Source organism: Apium graveolens, chromosome 10 (assembly GCF_009905375.1).
Source record: "Apium graveolens cultivar Ventura chromosome 10, ASM990537v1, whole genome shotgun sequence".
Lineage (NCBI taxonomy): Eukaryota > Viridiplantae > Streptophyta > Magnoliopsida > Apiales > Apiaceae > Apium > Apium graveolens.
In genome coordinates this window covers 63,322,303-63,345,309 of record NC_133656.1, presented here as the reverse complement: position 1 = coordinate 63,345,309, position 23,007 = coordinate 63,322,303, and the positions used below count along the sequence as shown (strand labels likewise).

The 23,007-nt window shown below is 33.4% G+C and overlaps 1 long non-coding RNA gene across 1 annotated transcript; it reads left to right on the top strand.

Annotated features, from left to right (window-relative positions):
• Positions 1–7,675: 7,675 nt before the first annotated feature.
• Positions 7,676–12,876, top strand: LOC141688967 (uncharacterized). The gene is made up of 2 exons (XR_012562201.1): positions 7,676–8,210; positions 12,406–12,876. It is a non-coding gene; the product is annotated as an uncharacterized LOC141688967 (long non-coding RNA).
• The last annotated feature ends 10,131 nt before the right edge of the window (positions 12,877–23,007 follow it).

Sequence of the window (23,007 nt, the reverse complement as noted above, 5' to 3'; positions counted from 1 at the left end):
ATATTTAATAAATTAGAGAATTTATATAAATAATGATAAAATAGTTTTATTATTATTTATTTCTACTACCGACTTAATATTGAACCTACAGGGTCACACCATAAAAAGAGAATGATTTAATGGTGGAGGAATTAATTAATAATGGCTAATAATTATTTATTTATGAAATAAATAATTAATTGGCAAATTTAATAATTGATTAAATTAGATTTAATTGATTATAAATTAATTAAGAAAAGTTCTTAACATTATTAATTAAATGATTTAATTTTTGGAAATTAAATCAAGAGAGAGAATTATTTCTAAAGTGTTTAGAAAAAGGATTAATGATTAAAAGGTGTTTTAATTATTAATGAGAATAATAATTGGGATAATAATAATATTATTTATGGGAAAATTTCAGCTGAAAATTTTGCCTATAAATACACTATTATAGACCCTATTTTATTCCAACCCCATCGAACCCGAAAACCCAAAAAGTTTGGAAACCCCAATTCTCTCCACCTTCTTCCTCCTCCTTAACATCGTTTTCTTGGTGGATACCGGTGGAGTGCTTCACACTTGAGGAGCAACTGCTAAGGATCTCTGATCGTTGTCTCCGAATTATTTTAAAAGGTTAGATTCGATCCCTCAAATTTTTATTCACGATTTATATGCTTTTATTTGGATTTTGTATGTGTAAAAGTGTTTTGTCATGCCCCCGCTGCATTAAAAATCCAACAATGGTATCAGAGCCTAGGTTGTATGCATATAGATCTGTGGTAAATAATTCAGAATTTTATGTGCTTGTATGAATTAATTATGATTTTTACAAGTTATATCATGGATTAATTTTGTCTGATGAGAAATCGTTTCTCAGAATAATTTTGAATGTTGATCAGGGTTCTACAAGTGTTGTAGATCGTCTGGGTATTTTTTTCATAATTTTAGGACGTATAGATTTTTTATTATGAATTTTTGAAGTTCTTGCAATTAAATTCGTAATTAAATAATCATATATGTATATATAAATTGTAAGTATATATATATATTGCATCTGTTACTCTGCTATGTTGGGACTGCTTTCTGCTGCACGGGAGAAAAAGACAGTGTAAAGCAGGTCAGGCAGCACGCAAACCGAGGGAGAGAGAAGGCGGCGGCGAATCGCTGTAAAGGGAAGGACCGCGCGTCGACCACGCGCGGGTGGGGCTTACGCGCTAGCGTGCCACGCGCGGCGCGTGGAAGACACGCGCTGGTGACGTCAGCATCAGGGTTCGGGCGCGTGGAGCGCGTGAGCGCGTGGGTGCGCGTGGTGGAAAGTCAGACACGCGCTGTCAGGCGCGTGTGCGCGTGGCCGCGCGTGGGAAAGTTTGTTTAGGCGCGTGCCAGCTCAGAAATGGGCGATTTTGGTGTCGTTGGATTCGTCTTTTCGAGACGCTTCTAATGGTATATTATATGATATTTTATGAAATTGTTTCAAACTGTTTATAGCTAACAAAAGTGTTTTTAAGCTATTTTTAACTGTTTAAATTGCTTTTAAATGCTTCATGTGATACATAGAGATGTATAATGCTTAGACTAATGTACTAGATGATATAACATGCCTACCTTGATGTTTATTCATGTTGATATATGTGATATATGCTTATTTTATCATGCGATGATAGATTTAGGTGAACTTAAATGAACATAAGGCGTTTGTTAGACAACCTAGTATAGTGAAATTGTTTCATAACCTTAAGAATAATATTATGAATACAATCATGAGATTCTTGTGTTTGTGAAACACGTAATTGAATATGAATTTTCGATATGAGAGAAATGATGATTCTGTCAACAACAGATTTCTATCTGTAAGAAAGGGTTATTAAGTGACGCCTCTTGACAATGCTCCACCCGATCTGGGAATCGTCTGATTATTGATTATTGATTTGAAATATTTAATTTAAAAGGAAGAATCTCTTTATAATATGATTATGATTGTAACGTAATATAATCCCTCTAAAATTAAATAATATCAAGTAGTAATTGGCCAATAACACAACGAGCTTGTGTCGGTCATAGCCTTCCAACATGATAGAAAAGTAGTTCTTATTTTTGAATCATTGTCGTTTCGTGCCACAGCCCAGGGCTTTGATTTCAAAATAAGAAATACTTGTCTATTACATAGAGATGTGTACATTGAATAAGAATCTAAAGGTCGTTACATGCCACAGCCGTGGGCCTTTGGGGACTGATTCAATTGTACGGAATGTTGGGTTTGACTTGACTTAGAATATTGAGTTTGTCGTGCCACAGCCGTGACTCAATTATTCAAGAGGCTAAAGTTTGATTAGGGAATAACATTAGATGTAATTGACAAGAGTTGTCTACCTATTGAACATTACATGGCGTTTCGTGCCACAGCCGGGGTTGTGTAATGGAATGTAGGATCCCTATTCCCATTAGCATTATGAATGCTTAATTTTTCATGTAGGGGGTTGAATAAATTAGGAATACTAGTGGGAGCCACTTATGAATAACGACCCGATTCATATAGTGTTTTGAAATAAAATCGAATATTTGCTAAGTGTAGTTATGTGTTTATCATTTACAGATTTACTTTGTACATTATGTCTTCTGCACTATCACTCAGGAGCATACTAGATGCTCACAAATTGACTGGTCCTAATTATGCTGACTGGCTTCGAAACTTGAGAATTGTTCTCAGGATTGAGAAGCTGGAATACGTGATTGACTCACCTAAGCCTACTGAACCTGCTAGTGATGCACATAATGACATGTTGTGTATCATAAGTGGATAGATGATGCAAATGTTGCTCAATGCATCATGCTAGCTTCCATGAACATTGAGCTACAGAAGCAACATGAGCATATGGATGCTCACACTATCCTCATGCATCTACAAGAGTTGTATGATGTGGCGGGGAGGACAGCTCAATATGAGATATCGACGGAGCTGTTCGGTTGTAGGATGTCTGAGGGATCATCTGTGAATGACCATGTACTTAAGATGATCAATTTGATTGAACATCTTGGACAACTTGGTTTTGTCATGGATGGGGAGCTGAGCCAAGACCTGGTCTTGCAATCGCTTCCGAGTTCGTTCTCGCAGTTTGTTGTGAACTTTCACATGAATAAGTTGGATGTCAGCCTGCCTGAACTCCACAACATGTTGAAGACTGCGGAATCGAATTTTCCCCCTAAGAAGAGTTCTGTTCTTCTAATTGGTGAAGGTTCCAATCCTAAGAAAAGGAAGAGGAACCCTTCCAAGAAGAAGAAAGTAGGTAAGAAAACGCCGGTTCCACCAAAAGCTGAAGACCCCAAGAGCAAAGTTGTTTGTTTTCGCTGTAACAAGGTGGGGCACTGGAAGAGGAACTGCAAGGTTTACCTTGCAGAATTGAAGAAGAAGGGTAGTGAGACTACCGCTTCTAATTCAGGTATGTTCATAATAGAAGTGAATATGTCATTTCTACTTGGGTATTAGATACCGCCTGTGGTCCTCATATCTGCAATTTGTTGCAGCGACCAAGGAGAAGTAGGACTCTTGAGGAAGAGGAGGTGATTCTACTGATGGGATATGGAGCAAGAGTTGCTGCTGTAGATGTAGAATCATTTCATTTATATAGGCCAACGGGCAAGACTATTGTTTGAAATAATTGTTATTTTGTTCCCTCGATTGTGAGGAATATTATTCCCATGTTAGACTTGGCTGGATTTTCATTTATTATTGAGAATAATGAATATTCTATTCTTAGAGATAATATTCTTTATGGACGTGGTACTTTAAATAATGGTCTGTATATATGTGACATAATTTACTTCAGATTGAACAAACTAATAAAAGAAAAGGGATGATGAAAATCTCACTTTATAGTGGCACTGCAGTCTCCATTTAGTGGACATGTAGAGAGGGCTGCAGATTTGCTAGGAATGGTACACACAAATGTATGTGGACCAATGTCTACGCAAGCCATGGGTGGATTTTCATACTTCATTACTTTCATAGATGATAGATCTGGATTCGGATATGTGTTTGATGAAACACAAGTCTGAGGCCTTTGAAAAGTTCAAAGAATATAAGTATGAAGTGGGGAAACAAAACCAACATAGTATTATAATTCTTTGATAAGATCGAGGTAATGAATACTTTAATGGAGTGTTTCTAGATTATCTCAAAGTAAATGGTATAGTCTCCCAGTGGACTCCTCCAGATTGGTATCTGAAAGGAGAAATCGAACTTTGTTAGATATAGTTCGGTCCATGATGAGCTATGCAAATCTTCCAATATTCCTATGGGGTTATGCATTGGAAACCTCAGCATATTTACCGAATATGGTGCCTTCCAAAATCCGTTCCTTAAACTTTGTATGAGATATGGAAAGAAAGGAAATCGAGTCTTAAACACGTTAAGATTTGGGGATGTCCAGCTTATGTCAAGAAAGTTGACCCAGATAAGCTGGAATATCGATCCGTAAAATGTAGTTTTGTGGGATATCCTAAAGAGACTTTAGGGTATTACTTTTACACCAATCATCGGGTGTTTATCTCCAGACATGTTACCTTCTTGGAAAAGGAGTTTATCCTTGAAGGAAACAGTGGGAGTAAAATTGAACTTGATGAAGTTCAAGAAGCACAAACAACTACAGATCGAGTGGAAACACCTGTTCTGACTGAACAACCTTTTGTGGAACAGCCCATTCATAGGTTAGGGAGAGTGTCTCGCCAACCTGAGAGGTATTATGGCCTTGTCATTGAGAATGACAATGAGTTGTCGATCATTGATAATGACGACCCTGTGACCTATAATGAGGCTATGAGTAGTGTTGACTCAGAGAAATGGCATAGTGCCATGAAATCCAGAATGGAATCTATGTATACGGTATACAAAAGATAGATTATAGCAGATGGCCAGGTGGAGACCTTTAAGGCCAGGCTTTTGGCAAAAGGATTCAAACAAAGGCAATGGATTGACTTTGATGAAACCTTTTACCTGTAGCCCTGTTAAAATCGGTTCGGATTTTGCTTGCGATTGCTGCTTACTACGACTATGAGATCTGGCATATAGCCAGATGGTTTTCTTTCCAAGAGAAATGAAAACCTAGTGTGTAAGCTACTGCGAACCATATGTGGTTTAAAGCAGGCTTCTCGAAAGATGGAACATTCATTTTGATGAGACAATCAAAGAGTTTGATTTTATCAAAAACGTAGATGAACCATGCGTCTACAAAAGGGTTAGTGGGAGCGCGGTAACATTTCTTGTATTGTATTGAATTAGAGTTGACACACATAACAACATAGCAGACCCACTCACAAAGCTACTTTATGAAAGTCACTTTGATCATCATAATGACAGGATGGGTATTAGATACCAGAGTGATTGGCTTTAGTACAAGTGGGAGATTGAAAGGAATATGTCCTAAGTCCAATCATGTATGAGGATTTAGGAATAACTTTTATGTAATCTGTTTTGATTTCATTGATATTAATAAAGACTTGTTTTGTTTTATTACGGGCTTTATCTATTTAAGTGTTTAAATAAGATATACCATAGTTTAGAGTAAAGCTTTTTATGGATTATGATGAGATCATAATAGTGAGACCTAAAAAGATGAAAAATCTAAACTTAAATAGTTCCTGGTCAAAGGATTACTAACTGGTAATTAATAATCCACAAAGATCGGTACATACTATGCTTGCTTCATTATGAAGGATGTCTGTTCTCATAGACATTTGTGTGGTGACACTATAGCTAGTATGTAGGTGCTTATTATGGAATAAGTTCACTGAACATGACTCGCACAGCTGAACAACTGATGGAGTTCACTCACGTGTCAGCAGTTGTTCACCTAGTGATAATTGTACAAGTATCCTTAGACTTGAGGTCATCATAGTCATCTTGTGTGCACTGAACTATACTTTGGTTTAGTTCTTAATCTCCAGGGACAATTATTAGGGCTCTTCTGGGTATAGGAATTTGTACACGAAGATAGTGTATGATCAATAAAGGATCTACCCCTTCCAGTGAAGGAAGCGAATGTTCAAGGCTGATCCACTTATGCTAGTTCAGGAATCTCTGGCCAGAGTAAATGAAATTAGAAAGGAGTTTCTAATTTGCATAGAGCTACGCATAGTAAATGGTAAGCAAAGTGATTGAATTAGATAGGCTTGACACGAGATCCATGCCTTGTATTTAATCGGGACATTGTAGGGTAGAAGGAGTTTATTGTACGGTAACTATTCACTGACAGGTTCTTGGTATTCTAAGTAGTGAATTCATATTATCCGGATAGTCGCGATATGTTGAGAAGCATCACTCACGATGTAGAATAAATGTGATTAATTAATTAATCATATTTAATAAATTAGAGAATTTATATAAATAATGATAAAATAGTTTTATTATTATTTATTTCTACTACCGGCTTAATATTGAACCTACATGGTCACACCATAAAAAGAGAATGATTTAATGGTGGAGGAATTAATTAATAATGGCTAATAATTATTTATTTATGAAATAAATAATTAATTGGCAAATTTAATAATTGATTAAATTAGATTTAATTGATTATAAATTAATTAAGAAAAGTTCTTAACATTATTAATTAAAGGATTTAATTTTTGGAAATTAAATCAAGAGTGAGAATTATTTCTAAAGTGTTTAGAAAAAGGATTAATGATTAAAAGGTGTTTTAATTATTAATGAGAATAATAATTGGGATAATAATAATAATATTATTTATGGGAAAATTTCAGCTGAAAATTTTGCCTATAAATACACTATTATAGACCCTATTTTATTCCAACCCCATCGAACCCGAAAACCCAAAAAGTTTGGAAAACCCAATTCTCTCCACCTTCTTCCTCCTCCTTAACATCGTTTTCTTGTGGATACCGCTGGAGTGTTTCACACTTGAGGAGCAACTGCTAAGGATCTCTGATCGTTGTCTCCGAATTATTTTAAAAGGTTAGATTTGATCCCTCGAATTTTTATTCATGATTTATATGCTTTTATTTGGATTTTGTATGTGTAAAATTGTTTTGCCATGCCCCCGTTGCGTTAAAAATCCAACATCACTAAACTGTGTTTGGATTTAGGAATGTTGGAATCTATAAAATAATGGTTTATATAAATAAATATAAATATTTGAGAATTATAAAGCCATCTCACTGAAAGGATATTTTTCTCGATCAAGTTATTAAGTTTATCTACAACTCAGATTCATTAATAAAGAAATTTATTGATCAGGTTTAAGATAACTTAAATAGCCCAGATTTACCGGGAAAATATACTTAATCGAGTAAATATTATTGTTTCATGAGATTTTTAAGTGCATTAAATTTACTCTCATAAAATTAAATATTATATTGATATTTCAATTATTTACATATATATATGTACTTATTTGATCTTGAAAAATATTACAAATATATATATATTCTGAATTATTTTGGAACAACCCAACCAGAAGGAATTTTTTAAGCCCAAATTTATATTTGTGAGCCCAAATACTCCTTAAAGCCCATATTTTTATAAAAGAATTTGGATAATTATATTAGTCCCCTTATTTTCAAAAACAACCCAAATATTGTCAAAATGCCTAGCCCAAAATCAGTTTGAACCCAATTCAGTTATAAAAACCCTACAATCTCAGCCATATATTCCTGATGAGATCTAATCTCAGCCGTTTATTTGATAAAATATTTATACTACTTCTACAGTAACAACCCTAATTCCCAATTCATTTCTTCTCGCCTCTTGTCGACTCTCTCTCTCAGACTAAAAACCCTAGAAAATTCTGATCAAATCTTTCTCTTCCGATGAAATTGGATATAGTTTTTGGAAAGTTGTGCTTATATATATATATATTCATCGAATATATAATAAATTCGATGAAATCATTGTTGGGGTTGGTTAAATTAAAACTGATTCGATGATGAAGATCAATAATTCCTTATGAATTATTGAAAATCATCGAATCGAATATACGATTCAATCGTTTGTTTCACACACACACATACTCGTATTAGTTAGTTGATTTTATGAAACCCTAACCTGGTTTTGAGTTTGACGACAGGAGAAGACAAAGGAGGCACTCAAGAAATCGAAGATTGAAGTTAAATTGCGGACAAACTGATTGCATGTGGCTCAATCTCGAAGAAATGAAGGTTGACTCAGACTGAGTCAACCAGGAAAGTCATGTTAACTTATAAAGTTGCAGGCATATGTAAGTAATTAACCCGTTTATAATTTTTTATTAAAACTGTGTTTGGGAATTTTGAATTAACTGAAATTTGATGAGCCTTGTTATGGTGTTGTGACTTGTGTAAAATTGCTTAGTTAATTAAGTGTGAAATTGAGTCTTAAAAAGTATCAAACTGGGTAAAGTTACGCGTGTATCTGATGGGTTAAAACTTGGTATGTGTGCATGAGTTGAATTAATGAAATGTTAATCTTATTATCTGATCTATCTCTCGATTGAGTATGTAAGTGTTCGAATGCATCTTATGAGTACACTGTAAAAAGAACTAATAGATAATGAACTGTAATTTGCTTAACTGATTATTAAATCAACCAGATTTTGATATAATTAATATGGTTCAGTAGAGTCTATGAATGTCTTAATCTGACTAAATCCTAATGATATCATTCACCTTGATTGAGAATTGGAAACTAGGTTGGTTGAAATTCATGAACTGATAAGTTGATTATTTGATCTGTTACTTGGTGTTCAAATGTGTCAGTTATTGGATTATTGTGATAATAAAGATAGTATTGCTAATATCGTTGAAGTTGATTCGCCTGAATGAATTATTCACTCTAAATGTAATGCATGTGAGTAGCTGGATAAACTATTTGTTGCTTGAAATTAGCTCAAAGTATAGTTATGCATAAATAATCAAAAGAATTAATTAAATATATGAGAATTGATCACATATGCCTGAACTATTAATATAACACCTAGACCCTTGTTGTTACATAAAGTTGTTATGGCTAAACTAAATATTGGTATGACAAGTGAATCAAAGTAATTATAAGTTATATATTTTCTAAAAAGATTAACTTATTATCTCTAAAAATATTTTTATATCTGTTACCTAGCTTATAATATAGTTTTTGCAGCCCAGACTAGATAAAGTTTCAATCACCTTGCTTTGATTAAAACTCTGAGAGTATTGTGATAATATGCTATAAATTAATCTAACTTTACAAAGATAGACTGTGTTAAATTGTATTTACAAATATATGTGGTTATCTTAAACATTATTGACCTGATCAGTCTATGTGTGCTATATGTTTGGTGTATTATTTGTCTTGTTAATGTGTAATCACAGTTAATTACCTTGAATCTTTATAAATGGTTTATGATTAGCTAAACAGTGTACATTTTCACACACTTCCCTCACAGTAAGACCTGGCAGAGAAGCCATGAGCATCCCTATATCTGGATCACTGTTGTGATCAATGGCCACCTAGATATCTTGGGTTTAATTGCAAAAATCTATGTTTGTTTCTCAAATTCATTAACTGCTATTTGATATAAATATGGTATGAATTAAGTAGTGCTTATCATTGGATGTTAAATGCATCTTACATTCTTGTTGTTGCATTCTGCACCTTATTGCATTAAACTGTATTTTCCTTGAGAAATAAATGTAACACAGTTTTCTTCATTTAAAATAAAGCTTTTCTGTCAAACTCACTTAAAACACAGCAAGATCCTTAAATGCATTTGTACTGATAGTATAGGCTCTATGTGGTATAGTAAGCTATAAAATCAACTTTATGTCTCAGTGTTTTCAAAAACTTGTACATGTGCATTGAACTGTTTACTAAAGTAGGAACAAAATCAAAGAATTAATACATTCTTTATTCTCTGATGTGTACTGATCTATACATCTGTTTTTCTAAGTATATTACATCACTCACTTAGATATATCATCCTAGGATCTATCTGCATAGTAGGCTTGGACTATTGTATAACACAGCCATGCATACATTAAATGGTTTTCACTGTTCATGAACAGTAAAATGTTTTTCAGAATTATTTTTCAAAATCTTTTTGCATTTGTGTAAAATGGTTATATATATATTTATGCATCTTACATACTGCATATACACATTAAACACTTAACTTTACTTCACTTGCAACATGAACCCAAATACCAATCCATACTACCCAAAGCCCAGACCACTGATTGAAAATCCATATCTTCTTGAGGACATGGAGAAAAATCAGTTTCACCATCACAAAGCCTCTTCTTTCAAACATTTCCTTCTTCACTACCTAAACACTATCACAAAAGAAACTTTCCACCTAGACAAATCTGAAAGGGATACAAAAACCAAACCATTCCTTTTTACTAAAGCAGAAAATATCAAAAATCCTCGATCCCCTAACCCTAAGCCTCCTAAACCTTTGCAAGCCAAAGTTTACACTAGAAAAGCTAACCTAAGACATGATCCAAACCATACCCCAAACATGAACAAGCCAAAACCTCCACCACCAAAACTGTCAAACCCTTCAAACTCTAAAAAGTTTCTTGAACTTATCAAAAATGTCCAACCTGGTACTTATGTTGATGTAAAGGGTGAAGTGGAGTTCATAATTAGAAGGGATAGGTGGGATGGTCCCATGTGTAACTTAGGGAAGCATTACTACATACATCTTATGGGAGAGTTCTATTATAACATGAACATCATCAAAGGGGTAGAGGGCATACTGCATTTCACTACCATAGTCAATAAAAAGGTCATTTGTGTTGATAACAAAAGCATCAATAGGGCATTGCATTTACCTTTGGTTTGTGTGAGTTGCCTTGTGAGGATATCTACTCTTTGTTTATTTTTAACTAATCTGAATTTGAACTAATGCTTGGCACTTTTTGTTAATCTGATGTTCCTGATAGTCTCTGTTATGTTAATTGTGGTATTCACTTTAAGCATTTTACTGGCACTTTTCAACATCTTGCTGTAATCATTAGAGCAAATGTTATGCCAAAAATAAATCAAAGCAAATACTTTAATTTCTTTGATATGAAAATCATATATCTTCTCTGCAATAACACAATCAATTTCAGTATTTCTTATGTTATTCTTCTAAACATGATCAATGCACATCTTGTAGAATATATGCCTTATGATATGCTAATCTCTTCCTTATTTGCACTTTGCAATATCAACATGCCTGAAGCATTTTCTAATATTGCTGATTCATAAATCACTAATGAACATATTAGGTCACAAGTGCCCCTGATGCAATGTGAACCTCAAGAGGAAACTCCCACAGTAATTCCCCAGTTCATAGGAGAGGAAGATGTATTTCTCTCTAAGTTTGAGTCTGTCAAACAATGTTTAATGAACTAAAACTTGAACTTAAAAGGGTTAAGGATGAAAATGCTGAGATTAAGGAAAAAGTAGGAGAGTTAGTGAGTCTCACTGCCTCTTGGGAACATAGGATTGCATACTTAGAAAATCTAGTTATATCTACTCTAGGAACAAATTGCATGACTGATCAAGAAATTGTTAAATCCTATCAAGTCCCTATGAGTGATAATGCTGCTATGATTCATGAGTTAGAAGAAATAAGTGTGGGTGCTAGAGGTCAACTGATTGATAATTTTCCTGATTTGGTTCATATTTGTGATGCTGATGGAAATGTGATTGCTTGAGTTTGTTGTGTGATGGATTCTGCTCCGTGATTCTGTGTTGGTGCTTGTTGTTTTACACTTCTTTTGTTGTTTGAATCTATTATTTGTCTGTAAATTAAAAGACTCTGTGTTGTTTGTTGGTTTGTAATATTTGAATTTTTTTGATACTTGAATTTAAGAATTGGATGCACTTCTCTGGTTTTTAATGACTTAAAACAGCTTCAGGATTTTGTTCAAGATAATCAGTGAACCACACTGATTATTGAAAACACTTTTATTTAAATATCATGGCATGTTATCTTATCTCTTGACTCTGACTCCATACTGTGGAATTATATTTTTATCAAATGCTTAATATTCATATGGAGGAACAAATCAAGTTCAGACTTTAAAAATTTATGATATCTAGTTTAGTGATCAAATGTGAATTTGTACAATCTAGTTCTTATGCAGGATTCTGACTTAATATATTTTTGTAATCCTTGATATATTTTGATATATCAATTACAAGTTCTTTGCAAATTCTTGTACAAAAATATGTGAATTAGCATGATGCCTAGATGTGTAAATTATTCTGGACAAATGATCTGTGAAATTATATTTAAGATAAATATGACTGTATGTCTTGGTTTTCTATTACTAATCTGCAAGAACAAGAAATTAGATTTCGTATTGGATCTTAAATATTCTATAGTGTTAGCTGATATGAAATATTCAACTAATCTACAACTTAATGTGATATTTTGTATTTGAAACTTACTGAGATTGTAGGATACCAAAGACTAGTACTCGTGTATTATCTAACTGAGTTGCAGGAAAAACAAGTGAACCTGACAAATCCAAGACTAACACTCGGCAAAATTGACTAAGGTATGAAAGGTAACCACTCACACTCCATTCTGTTTCTATGAATATCTATTCTGTTTAGACTGTAGAATTCAGCCAACCCTACGATATTTCTGGTTCAAATAGATTGTATTAGACAAAGGTATATGATTGTGTAATAGACAAGTTTGTACTAGTGTTAGTTGATTAGATTATTTCTTATTATGTATTATAGATCCATTTTTGTAAATCTGGTACTTTGATTTGTGATAGAAATAGATTGTATTAGTGATAGTTTTTGTAACATGATAATAGCCAGAACAGTCGAAATTGACAAACTAGTATGTATTAGGTTCATTTTCATGTAAAATCTCACCAAGATAATTGGTATGTATAAACCTTAATATTTGTACTATATGTTTAGATACGAACACAAAACACATTCTTGAATCTTAGTCCGAGATATCTGATGTATATTCCTAAATTAAGATGTTCGTATTCTCAAAAACAATTACAAAGACAATCGGATTAAACTTATGATCTTGATATACAGGTAAATTTGCTATGATAAAATGGGTTTGCTGATTCTACTATGATAAATGTATGGTCAAAATTTTCAAAGAATTGTATTAAGTATTTAACCAGAATACATGGATATATGAGTTAAAAATTTGTGAATTAAACCAAGTCAAGTCCAATGCTTTCTTAGTTACATACACACTCTAAGTTGTCTTTTACTTATCCAAATACACTCATATGGTCATAATTTTAAATTACATGCTACCAAAATTTGACCCAACTATGCATGCTCTTGGCCTTCAGTTCTTATGCGCTTCTAAATAACTTAGTACATGGTATTTAAATACAAAAAGACAAACACTTATTATGTTTAACATTTCCATGATAACTAGATATTATTCTTTTTGGCTATCTCCCAAACAAAATGGGAAGAAGAAATTAGACCCCTAATTTTAAATTTTTCTAGATAAGGATCTAATTGTGCTTCTATATTTTATGATACATCTAACAAAGTATTTTGCAGGATTTTAAGAAGGAGCTTAAAATCTCTAAAGTGATTAAATGTTTTATGTGCAAAATATTTTTCAAAAATTCATGCATACATCACACTTGTAAAATTAAATTTTATGTTTGTTTGGAAAATACCAAAAAGGGGAAGATTGAAAGGATATCTTCGATATATTATTTATTTTGGTATTTGTACGATTAAACATAAAATTTAATTATACGTAGATCCTCTCTATTAGGACATGAATTTAATTGATCCAAATCAAAGTCAAATGGTCAAACTAGCAAAATCATTTTCAAATATATTTATATTACAGATATAAATATAAAAGAGATATTCCAGTTTTCTGAATCATCAAAATTTATTTCTTATGGAATATACCTCTAAGGCAATATGATCAAAGAAGAAGTATCAAGATATGATATTTCTTAGATCTGTGTTGTAATAGGAATATGGCAACAAGCTCGAATAAGGAATATATCAGAAATATTCTTTAGAAGTCTCGTGCTATATCAAAATATTTTACTCTTCGCTCCAAAATATATTTATACATCTATCAAAAGAGTTTTTATTCAAATTTTATTAATATTCATGGTTGGAATATTAATATCCAGTTTTATAACCCATTCCATGTATACTTACAATAATTTTCTCCCGTTTCGTAAAATCAGCATCTCTCGGAGAAAATTATTCAAAAATACTCAAAAATATTTCCTACCATCCAAATATATTTTATATATTAGGAAATATATTTTATGTATTTATTCAAGTGACAACTTTGGTCAAAAGATCCATCTCTGACCAATGGTATTTTTACTCGGAAGAAAAAGCTGACAGAACCGTTTTAAATCTGAATAAAATACTTCCACATACTAGAATGACTTGAAATTTGGTATGGATAATTTAAATGGTATTTTCTAAGTATGGTAAAAAAATTCGTAATATTTCGAGAATTTTGGTCCGGACACAAAAATAGAGGTAGTTGGTCCCACAGTTGACCATGTTTGACCTAGTTACCATTGACCAAGGTTGACCAAAACTTGCAAGAAATTATTTTATAATATTTAGATATTTATCATATTTTTTATGGTATTTATTTAGGAGTTTTTAAGGTGGTCATAATTAATTGTGTTTAATGTTTAATTAAGTGATTAAACAAAGATTAAAAGAAATATATATTATTATATTCATAAAACATATGGGTTTTTGAACTCCATAAACTTGTTTGTCCTATATGTCAAGTTACAAAGAAACACAACTAACACACTTTGTTTTCCATGTCATCAATCCATGTGACTTACATCATCCACCATCCATTTTCCTCAAATCCCCACCATTCAATCCACCCAACTTCTCCTATAAATAAACCCCCACCCCAACCCATTTTCTTCAAGCTAAAGAGCCACAAAGTTGCTAATTTTATGATTACATGCCAATATTCTGGAGATAAAGACCCCCTAATTTTATGCTTCCCATGTAAAATGAATAGCATTTTATACAAGCAATTAATCATAATATTATGACATCATCTAAGTATTAAAGTACACAAAGTTGAGAATAATGAGCATAATTAAAAATGATGATAAGAACCTTCCCTAGGTCACACGTACTTTAATCCTGAATTTCCGCCCTCTTATTCATCAAAAAGGATATCAATAATGATATCACAAAAAGAAAATTCAAATAAACATGTATAATCATGTGCGAACATAAAATATATTGTATAACATACTCCCGTAAGAATCTGATAAATACAATGTAATTGCATAATAATATCATAGATTAATAATATATAACAATAAGCTAATAATACCCGATTTAAGTTTGTTAGCTTGGTGTCTGAACATCTGGCATGCTAAATTCTCGTTTTAGCACGCATATATATTTTTGTGCTAATGACATTGTGATTGTGATGTCAGCTTTAATAACATTATCGGTTAATAAATGACGTTGAACATCTAAATATTTCATTCTTCAGTGATTCTTCGATAATAATTATTAAATAATAATTTTATCCCATGCCAATACGATAGATACTTTATTATTTTTTTATTAATTAAATAATAAATTCGCTAAAACTATTTTTAAAACGTGTTGTAAAAGACATGCATGTATTTTAACAAGACTAAGACAATCTGTCAATCCTAAGTAAGTTGTATTGTTATCTAAATTTGTATTTTATACTTGTAACACTTAAAGTATGTAAAAGTGCAAAGGAGCAGACTAGAGTCTTTTTCCTAAAATAGTATCAAGCCTAGGGATTCTATCTGGAAGAAGATCAAGAAGATCATGCCTCAGAAGAATTTTAAAGAAGCTTGGAGTTGAATAAATCTGTTTGGAGAAAAATATTCTAAGTCAAGATCTCTACAAGTCACAGATTTAATGTTATAGAAAAGTCATTCGAGAACTCCAGAGAGTACCGACGGATGAGAAATATCTACTCGACGGATGAGCAATATCTACTCGACGGATGAGCTATATATCTACTCGATGGATGAGCAACATCTACTCGATGGATGAGCAATATCTACTCGACGGATGAGCTATATATCTACTCGACGGATGGGCAATATCCACCGGAAGTGAAGAATTCATAAAAGCTATTCGAGAACTCAAGAAGATATCGACAAGCCAAATTTAAAGAACTGAAGATTGGTGATATCGACAAGTCATTCCTTCACTAGAGAACTCAGAGTTATCGATAAGTCATAGTGAAGATATGAAGACTAGAAATCTCGACAAGCTGAAGACCTCTACAAGTCAAACTCAATATGGAGTGCTAGAGATCTCGATAAGCATGTGTACTTATTGAGATGTCAAGTGTGCCACTAATTCAAACTAGAGATCTCGAGGTACAGTCTCAAAGTACAGAATTGCAGATCAGTTCAATATCCAAGATAAACAATCAACAAATAATCCAACAGCTGGATTGACAAGTCTACAAAAAGCAGCTTGAAGAGTGTGCAAGATCAATGGCAAAGATTAACTGACAGAGGAAGATTAAAGTAAACACGGGATGCTAAAGATATGCTAAGCCAGAAATAGAAGATCTGCTTTTCTATAAATAGAAATGACAAGTGACAGTTTAGAAAAGCTAATAGCATGTTTATTATCCATTGTGTAAACCAGCAGTTAACTGAGTTATAAAGTTAACACTGGTCCTCTAGTTAGAAGTAACAATTTAGATAAAATCTCTTGTATCACTCTCAAGGAGAAGTTGAGCTCTTTAACATCAAAGAGCTTAGAAATTTTGTAGCAAAATAGTCTTAATTTTTAATATAAAAATTAAGTGAGTTTTGAAGATTTGTGTTCTTTATTTTATGCAAGCTTAATTTCTGCATGAACACTTTTCTATACATGATTTAATTTACTTTATTCAACCATTAACTTTCAAGAAAAGCCTAAAATCATAAAAACACATTCACCCCCCCCCCCCCCCCGTGTGTGATTCATTACCTAACAAGTGGTATCAGAGCAAAATCTGAAAGTAAACAGATTCAAGATCTTGGAAGAATGAATACACTGGAAATCAGTAGCATCAAAATTCCTACCTTTGACAAAGCTAACTACACTCTTTGGAAAAAGAAAATGATGCTGTTTATCAAGATGGCCAATCCATTCTATATTCAGATCCTCAAGAATGGACCCTTCATTCCTGTGGTGAGAATTGAGGAATCTACATATGGAGACATGGTCATACCAGCTCATTATGCTCCAAAAAATCCTGCTGAGTATTCTGATCCTGAAAAGGAGAAAGTTTCCCTGGATAGCAGCTTGTAAATGATATTGATCGAGTCACTTGACAATGTGATGTACAACAATATTGTCAACTGTGACACTTCCAAGCAGATATGGGAAAAGATTGAGATACTATATGAAGGAACTGAAGAGGTTAGATCTAATCAATGAAGGATACTAATTTCACTGTATGGGGGTTTCATGGCTAAGCCTAAGGAAAGCATTACTGATGTGTTTGAAAGATTCAACAAGCTGATAAATGACTTACAGCTTCATGACAAATACTATGAAGCTGAAGAGGTGAATCTAAAGTTCTTGCTTACTCTCCCTGACCATTTGGAACAGAAAATCTCAGCAATCAGGGAAGGGAGAGACTTGAGCAGAATAACTCTGGAAGTTCTATGTTAGGTCACACACAGTGTAGAAGGGGGTTGAATACAATGTATACTTCTATCAAATCAAATTAAGAACACAAGTATGAAACACATAATAATCTTATTAATAAAATAGTATTATAATGGAACCATTCTCACTCAGTGATGAACAAATATCACGAGAGCTGCTAGGGTTACAATGAATAATATTCTCGATTAAGATAACACATCTAGTGTAAACCCTATGTTGTGTTTATATAGACACACAGTTACACGATAATCTTCTAATCGATATCGAATATAAGTCTGCATCCTAAAAATATATCAATTAGTTATCTTTTCCTCCAAGTCTTCTATACTTCATAGAATTTGTCTCCATGCATATCTCTTCTTGTGTTTGTCTTAATCTTCTTTCCTTTCAATCAGCCGTCTTCCTTATCTGAATGTCTTCTTAAGTCCTGATATTATCTCCTGGTAAATATCTTCCGGTATCTTAAGTTCTGATAACTTAAGTTCTGATATCTTAAGTTCTGACTTCAGTATAAGTACTGATTTCCAGTTAAGTCATGATTTGTCCTGTTATTCAAGATCTGAAAACTAAACACAAGTCATTATTAGACATGACATCACAAATATATCTAACATTCGATATGGAATTCTCAAAATATATGAACTAGAGATGATTCAAAGGCAATCGCTGAGGTCTGGTCAAGGATATCTTGTGGATGGCTCAAGTGCTTTAATTGTAAATGAAAGCCACTCATTCAATAATGAACTAAGATCCCAAACTTCATTTGCCTCAACAAGTGAGCAGAGAACAAATGATTCACAGGAGCAAGTCATATTAGAGTTGGAAAAGGATGAGTTCTACACTCTTGAAGAACTAGATGAGCTAGATCAGTCAATGGCCTATCTAGCTAGAAAATTCTCTAACATTAGAGTAAAGAAGCCAAGGTACTTCAGGAATAAAGGACAATCCTTTAACAAAGACAACAGCTGGAAAGAGAAAGGGAAGTACAATTCTGACAGTAAGAGTGGTTACAAAACTAGATCCGTTGACAGATATAATATAAGGTGCTTAAATTGTGATGAACTAGGCCACTTTGCTACAGAATGCAGGAAACCTAAGAAGGTGAAGAAAGACCAAGCTTATCTTGAACTGGAAGCAAAGTATGAAGCTCTTCTGAAAAAGCAACAGAGCAAAGCATACATTGCGGAGGGAAAGAGTTGGGATGATTCAGATAATGATAAAGATGAGGAAGTTGGAAACTATGCTCTAATGGCTTTGGAGCAAGGTAAATCATCATCATCAAAGCACATACACCAACTCTTACCACTATTGATTTAAACGTGAATCAATACAAGGAAACTGTTAAAAAGATGAGCACAGAAATGTTTCACATTCACACAAGCATGGGGGTTGCTGCTAGTGAAGAAATTAGGAGATTAACAAAGATAAATAAGAAGCTCGAGAGTGAGAAGCAAGAAACTGAATTGTTGCTAGTTGAGCTTGAAGCTTTAAAACAAGAAAATGCTTATCTCAAGAACAAGCTCAAGTGTGCAAATAAATTTGAAGTAGAGTTAAGGGAGAAGCTAGAAAAGAATGAAGTAAAGATGAAATCTTTCAGAAATGCATCTGAACTGGTCGAACAGTATCATGAGAAGAATAAGCCATGTGCAAACATTGCTATTGGCCTTGACTATGATGACATGAGTGACAAAAAGAAAACTATAGGTGACAAAGGGAAAGCCAAGAAGACTGAGAATGCTCCAACCTATTTGAAAGAAATTAATGCACCTATATTTAAAGCATGTGTAGTCAACTTCAGTGAAGAAGAATTGAGTATCAAGCAAGAAATTGCTAATAAAGATAAATAAAAGAAAACTGAAGAATCAGTTCAGTCTTCCAATACTGAAGAGAAACTCATGAACAAACAAAGTCCCAAGAATCTTATTCATGAAACCAAAACTGAAGATGAAAGAAAGAGAAAGAAAAATAGAAATGGGAAAATAGGGATAAACAAAAGCAATAATTTTGCTTATGTTGCAAATGCTCCTAGAAAGAAGTGTGAAAAATATGGCTCTTCAAATCACATAACTCACCTTTGTAAAAAGGTTGTTAGCAAGCCAGCTGAAGGAACTTTCAAATACAATGAAGAAAATTCTAATGATTCCTATTCATTATGTGACAAGTTTGACTGCATTCCTTGTAACATGAAGGTAATGAAGAGTTGCCACAAACTGAGAATAGACCTTAAAGAATCAAGAAATGAGTCTACATCAGAAGGAAAACATGCACAACAATCACTGAATTATGTTACATCTAAAATTACTCATTCTACCTCTACTGAACAAGTTACCAAGAAGAAACTACCCAACACTGCTTGGTTTTCCAAACACACTTAAGACTCATTATGTGCAGGGCTAGTGAAGAAAGTCATCTGGATCATAGACAGTGGATGTTCCAGGCATATGACTGGTGGTAGAGCCCTGCTATCACAGTTTAAGGAGTAAGCTGGCCCATTGGTGACCTTTGGAGACAACATCAAAGGATTCAAAATGGGATATGGGAAGATTGTTCTAAAAATGTTGTCCTTAAATAATGTAGCACTGGTAGCTGATCTTGAAGTGAATCTTTTCAGAATTAGCATATTGTATAAAATAGTCTCAAGTCAAATTCAACAAGAAGAATGTACTGTTATCAGCATGAAAACCAGTGAAGTTGCTCTGAAGGGAGCAAAGAAAGGAAGCTTGTGTTGGATTTTAAACGCAGCAGGGACATGGCAAAACACTTTTTGCACACATAAAATCCAAATAAAAGCATACAGATCATGAATAAAAATTCGAGGGATCGAATCTAACCTTTAAAATAATTCGGAGACAACGATCAGAGATCCTTAGCAGTTGCTCCTCAAGTGTGAAGCATTCCACCGGTATCCACCAAGAAAACGATGTTAAGGAGGAGGAAGGAGGTGGAGACAGCAGATATAAAGATATATACATACATACAATTCATATATATATATATAATTATTGTTGGATTTTAAATGCAGCGGGGGCATGGCAAAACACTTTTTAATTATTAATCCTTTTTCTAAACACTTTAGAAATAATTCTCTCTCTTGATTTAATTTCCAAAAATTAAATCCTTAATTAATAATATTAAGAACTTTTCTTAATTAATTTATAATCAATTAAATCTCATTTAATCAATTATTAAATTTGACAATTAATTATTTATTTCATAAATAAATAATTATTAGCCATTATTAATTAATTCCTCCACCATAAAATCATTCTCTTTTTATGGTGTGACTCTGTAGGTTCAATATTAAGCCGGTAGTAGAAATAAATAATAATAAAACTATTTTATCATTATTTATATAAATTCTCTAATTTATTAAATATGATTAATTAATTAATCACATTTATTCTACATCGTGAGGGATACTTCTAAGCATATCGCGACTATCTGGATAATATGAATTCACTGCTTAGAATACCAAGAACCTATTCAGTGAATAGTTACCGTACAATAAACTCCTTCTACCCTACAATGTCCCGATTAAATACAAGGCATGGATCTCGTGTCAAGCCTATCTAATTCAATCACTTGCTTACCATTTACTATGCGTAGTTCTATGCAAATTAGAAACTCCTTTCTAATTTCATTCACTCTGGCCAGAGATTCCTGAACTAGCATAAGTGGATCAACCTTGAACATTCACTTCTTTCACTGGAAGGGGTAGATCCTTTATTGATCACACACTATCTTCGTGTACAAATTCCTATACCCAGTAGAGCCCTAATAATTGTCCCTGGAGACTAAGAACTAAACCAAAGCATAGTTCAGTGTACACAAGATGACTATGATGACCTCAAGTCTAAGGATACTTGTACAACCATCACTATGTGAACAACTGCTGACACGTGAGTGAACTCCATCAGTTGTTCAGCTGTGCGAGTCATGTTCAGTGAACTTATTCTATAATAAGCACCTACATACTAGCTATAGTGTCACCACACAAATGTCTATGAGAACAGACATCCTTCATAATGAAGCAAACATAGTATGTACCGATCTCTGCGGATTATTAATTACCAGTTAGTAATCCTACGACCAGGAACTATTTAAGTTCAGAGTTATCATCTTTTAGGTCTCACTATTATGATCTCATCATAATCCATAAAAAGCTTTACTCTAAACTATGGTATATCTTATTTAAACACTTAAATAGATAAAGCCCGTAATAAAAACAAAACAAGTCTTTTATTAATATCAATGAAATCAAAACAGATTACACAGGAAGTTATTCCTAAATCCTAATTCATGATTGGACTTAGGACATATTCCTTTCAATCTCCCACTTGTACTAAAGCCACTCACTCTGGTATCTAATACTCATCTTGTCTTTATGACGATCAAAGTGACTTTCATAAAGTAGCTTTGTGAGTGGGTCTGCTATGTTGTTATGTGTGTCAACTCTAATTCAATACAATATAAGAAATGTTACCTCGCTCCCACTAACCCTTTTGTAGACGCATGGTTCATCTACGTTTTTGATAAAATCAAACTCTTTGATTGTCTCATCAAAATGAATGTTCCATCTTTCGAGAAGCTTACTTTAAACCACATATGGTTCACAGTAGCTTACACACTAGGCTTTCATTTCCCTTGGAAAGAAAACCATCTGGCTATATGCCAGATCTCATAGTCGTAGTAAGATGCAATCGCAAGCAAAATCCGAACTAATTTTAACAGGGCTATAAGTAAAAGGTTTCATCAAAGTCAATCCATTGCCTTTGTTTGAATCCTTTTGCCAAAAGCCTGGCCTTAAAGGTCTCCACCTGGCCATCTGCTATAATCTATCTTTTGTATACCGTATACATAGATTCCATTCCGGATTTCATGGCACTATGCCATTTCTCTGAGTCAACACTACTCATAGCCTCATTATAGGTTACAGGGTCGTCATCATCGATGATCGACAACTCATTGTCATTCTCAATGACAAGGCCATATTACCTCTCAGGTTGGTGAGACACTCTCCCTGATCTATGAATGGGCTGTTCCACAAAAGGTTGTTCAGTCAGAACAGGTGTTTCCACTTGATCCGTAGTAGTTTGTGCTTCTTGAACTTCATCAAGTTCAATTTTGCTCCCACTATTTCCTTCAAGGATAAACTCCTTTTCCAAGAAGGTAGCATGTCTGGAGACAAACACCCGATGATCGGTGTAAAAGTAATACCCTAAAGTCTCTTTAGGATATCCCATAAAACTATATTTTACGGATCGATATTCCAGCTTATCTGGGTCAACTTTCTTGACATAAGCTGGACATCCCCAAATCTTAACGTGTTTAAGACTCGGTTTCCTTTCTTTCCATATCTCATACGGAGTTTGAGGAAC